Genomic DNA, 5,061 nt, shown 5'->3' on the forward strand with positions numbered 1-5,061 from the left:
CTATGAGTTGCTATTTCCTATAATTAATCCATGCTGATGTACAACATTTTAGTGATAATTTGATGAGACTGACATACTTGACTTGTGCTTGTTTATGTCCTTGTCAGGAGCTATCTATTAAACAAATGTATGGTGAACGAGCGAAATTCCAAGAATGCTCTAATTCAGACTTTGACCAATTTTATTTCTAGTTTTCTCTATAGTTCTAAGGTTATTAGATAAAAGGATTCCGTAATAACAACAATACTTTGATATTATTGTTTGGGGTTATACCAATTCAAAAGTGGGATAAGATTTGATTTGGATTTCAGGCCTAATCCAAAATCATAAACACCTAATACCTTTGTGAAGTTTTGTGTTCTTGAGAGACAAAATATTTTTTATGATCAATTTTGTGTATAAGAAAGTTCAACCATTTTCTTGAAACATTCACATCCTATTTATACATGAAGGAAAAGTAGTTAAAATCGTTTTGCATCCAAAAATGGCACCTTCGATCTGGTCACCTGACTTTGTTACTGTGAATTTGTAATTGTTGGTACTATATTACCATCTTCGATCACAAAACAACAACGTTTTTTAGCATCAGCAAACAATTCAATCCAGGAGATTAATCATATCATCATGGAGGAGTAAATTATATTTCTATCATCAAAAAGAGGTGTGTTTGTTGAAGGGGTTTTTTAATCAGGGATTGGATTTGCTCTTAGATTTCCCTTCATTTAGATAATCAATATTTCTATCATCAAGCTTGAAGATTGGTTAAATTCTCAAGCCTCATTGGTGCAAATCAAAACTCCTTTTTTTTTGGCCACCAGGTATTCGATAAAATATCTAAATGAGTTTTTCAAGTGTTGAAGCCATTTTAGGACTCAAGAAGATGTAAAGTCTCTTCACGGTGTGGTTTTACTTTGTGCACTCCAACCTTTTGTTGGAGTATCACATTTTACTTTGGATTTCTTCTTCTCATTTCGAGCCTCCCCTTGAGGCTTATAAGATTTGTTTGTGTGTTTATGGCATCTTCTCATACATATGCGAGCGGAACTTGGTAGTGTCCTTTTCAGGGGTTTCATTGCTGCCCGAACGGTGAAGTATGCGGTTAGGGGATTTCCCGTATGATTTCTCATATCAAAAGCTTACACCTCCATACGGATGAGTGTAGCGTTGTGTTGCGAGAGGCTATTTCTTTAGACTTCGGACTGTTTATGTCAGTGGTAACAACATTGACGGAGTTTGGTCAATGGATATGTGGAGATTGTATGAGTATACACGCCTTAAGTCACTTGTGTCGCCACTCAAATGGTCTTGTTAAATTTAATGGTGATGTTGATGACATGAGCGGACATAGTTTCGGTATTCAAAAGTCGTCACCCAATGAACCGGAGGCCGACCTCAATACGGGGTTGGTGTTGGATACTCAGCTCCTTGATCTTGTGTTTAAGCTACCTATCACCACAGTCAAAAGCATCCTTCATAATTGTCGTATGCCTTTCTCTCAGGCTTTGAAAGCAGCGCTTTCCAAGGTGGATGCTCATCCCAAACCGTTGAAGCGTGGGTTACATTGTTACTTATTCCTAAATGTATTGTTCAAGTGTTTAGACCCAAGAATAGGCAAGAAAGCAGGTCTGGGAACAGGAAGTCCTTGCAACATCATAACATCCTAAGCGCATTAGTTACTTGGGGTACAAAAGATGGTATAGCCAAGCTTTTTAAAAACTTGGTTCATAATGCAACGCTGGAGCAACTAGGCAAAAAAGAAGAGTACATTCAAGAGGATAGAACATGGGGCGACATCAACGTCAGAAAATGTCTTTGTAAGGTGGCAGATGGGCATTTCACGACAACAGTGAAAGTATTATGTTCCTAGAGGGTTGCTCCATACGGGGATGCTACCATGAAGGCATTGGAGGATAAGCATCCACACAAGCCACCACTATCCATGTCGAGTATCATGTGTTCTGTACCTTTCATTGTGGTGGATATTGACAATGTCCTTGGGGGGCATTTAATCATTCCCTAAAGGAACTTCATGTGGGAGAGATGGGTTGAGAGCTCAACACATTTTAGATGCTCTTTGTGGGGAAGGTTCAGCTATAGCCAAAGACCTCCTACGTGTTATTACATGTGTAGTTAATCTATGGCTAGGGGAAAATGCCCTTCGAGTTTGGCAGAATTTGTTGCCTCAGCTCCTTTTACACTACTCTTAAAACCTGAAAGGGAATATGACCTATTGTAGTAGGCACTATATGGAGACGTTTGGTTTCCAAGTTGGCTATGGAAGGTGTTGGCAAAGAAATGGCCAAGTATCTCAATGATTTTCAGTTTGGGTTCGGGGTGTCGGGTGGCGCTGAAGTCGTATTACATAGCGCTAATTGGGTGTTGAGTGAGCGCCAAAATGATGGGTCTCTCTCCATGCTTACCGTGGACTTATCCAATGACTTTAACCTTGTTTACAGATCCGCATTACTTCATGAGGTCAAATTGACGTGCCCTTCTATATCCTTGTAGGTAGAATTCCTATATGGTCAAGCAGCAAGGTTATATCTAGGAAACATATATATTTGGTCTACTATTGGAGTTCAGCAAAGAGACCGCTTGGGACGACTTTTCTTTGACCTTGTGTTCCACCCGCTCTTATATAATATTAGAGACAATTGCAAGCTTCTTCTCCATGCATGATACCTTAATGATGGCACACTTATTAGAGATTCTGAGGAGGTGGCCAAAGCGTTAGACATCATTAAGGTTATTGGCCCAAAATTGGGACTTTGGTTGAATATCAAGAAAACGGAGCTCTTTTGGCCCTCGTGTGATGGTAAGAAGCTACATAAGGGGCTATTCCTGGTTGGCATCGAGAGGCCGCCATAGGAGGTGAAACTTCTCGGGAGAGCTGTTAGTATAGATGCTAGTTTCATTAGCAGCTTAGCCATAAAGAGAGCTGAAAGCATTCTGAAATTGATGCGTCTTCTTCCATAATTGCCTGATCCGCAGAGTGAGCTCCTTTTACTTCAGTCTTTTATGGGTATTGCTAAACTTTTCTTTGGGACTGACAATCCCATATCCCGATTGTTAGCTACAGTCAGGTCGGCAGGTCTGGGATGACAAATGTCTTTAACGTTTCGATGCTTGAAAAACATCGTAATCGGGCCGAATGTGTCGGTATGGTTATAAAAACTCACAAAGAGAAAACAACGACATATTTACGAATAATATATTATCAAATAATCATAATTGATTATTAACCTTACATTTGAATTTCAGAGCAAATATACTTTCAAAGGTTTTATTTAAATATAAAGTATATTACATTGTTTTTCTAGTACATAAGTTCTAGATTTACACGCAGTTACATGAAGAACAAAACTCTACACTATTTACCGATATGGTACAAACAAAAGTTCAGAATAACATATATTAAGTATTCTTATTACTAAAGTCTATGATCACTTAATGTATGCGTTAGGATTCTACATAATGAAGATCTGATATGAGGTGGAATGTGTGGTTTCCGCCTTTCTTTCTGTTCCTTGTTTGGTTGTGGGCTTAAGGCAGAATCACCCAATTGACTGTCCGTTCAATTTTGCTTATATATAATTTGTATATACTAAGTAATCATAGGAGGTAACAGTACGGGTCATACCAATTACATGAATCAGAACCTTGAATCACAGATTATAAATATAAAGAAACTTATACTTTTTGGTTTCAAAGTACTACGATTACATTCCATTTTACTAAGAAAATATTCGATTTTCTGGAGGAACACACGAACATTTTCAAAGAACAAAGAACATATCATTTCCAACAAAATACTTATGAACTCACAAACTTTAATGTTGACGCTTTTTCAAACCACTTGTATTCTCAGGAAAGTTTAGTAGACAGGTACCCACTCCCAGGCGTTACGAAGACGGAGCATAGTAGCATCACGTTTTACCTTTTATTATAGTTTTAATGTTAAACAAGTAATGTTTTGAACACAATGTAAATACTTTGTTATTAATACAATGGTTGTTGTTGCTTTGATTACTATTATACAATTGTTGTGATACTGTACATGACGTCCTCCGCCCCCGAACATTTCTGCTGTTCCGGTTTGGGGGTGTGATAGTTCTATATCAGAGCATTGTTTATAGTGATCTAAGTATATCAACCTCTAGAAGATATACAACTATACATACAATGGGGCCGAAGTGCTCTAACTAAAAGTATACTTTTAAAATATAAATATTTTACAATAAGTATACGAACAAGTATACATACTAAGAACAAGTATCACAAGAAGAACAAAACAAAAGTATTTAGATGTTGGACACTATAGTCAAACCTAGACAATTATGTAATCATATATGGGATAAATATAGCCTGATCAACTATATTTATTTGAGATACGACCAACATGTGTTTGGGAGTGATAGTGGTGTTGCAACAAGTCTAAAACTTACCAACTCTATATACAAATGAATACTAGAACCAAACATAAAGTTTAAAATACTATAGCAATATTTTATGATACTATACAATAACTACAAGTCTAGAAACTTATCAACTTTATATACCAAGAAGCTCTAAAATCAAATATATAATTAAAATACTATAGGAGTATTTTAACTACAATAACTAACTTATGTGAAAACTAAAAGACCTTTACTGGTAAGTATATAATTATTGAGCGTATACGTTAAGGTTATATATAATTGAGATTTTATAGACTTAGAATTTGTGATTTTCACTCTACTTCATGTTCCTTGTTTGGTTGTAGTTTTAGAGTAGGATCACTTATTCGAAGGTCTATTTGATCTTAGTTATATATACATATTTGGCGATTTCAACCCCTTTTTCACCGAATATTTTATTTTTAACCCTTGTTTAAATAAAATGACATTTTTGGTCCTTTTTGGTGAAAATAACGTTTTTAGCCCATTAGACCATTAACTTAGCATTTTCGGCCCAATTACAAATTTTTTTTACAATTTCGGTCCAAAATACATTTATTGGCATTTCCATCCCTTATTTTGTAAAAATTTATATTTTTGACCCAATTTTCCGAAAACTTTACAT

The sequence above is a fragment of the Lactuca serriola genome, chromosome 9 (assembly GCF_051521515.1).
Source record: "Lactuca serriola cultivar US96UC23 chromosome 9, Lser_US96UC23_V15, whole genome shotgun sequence".
NCBI classification, from domain to species: Eukaryota; Viridiplantae; Streptophyta; class Magnoliopsida; order Asterales; family Asteraceae; genus Lactuca; species Lactuca serriola.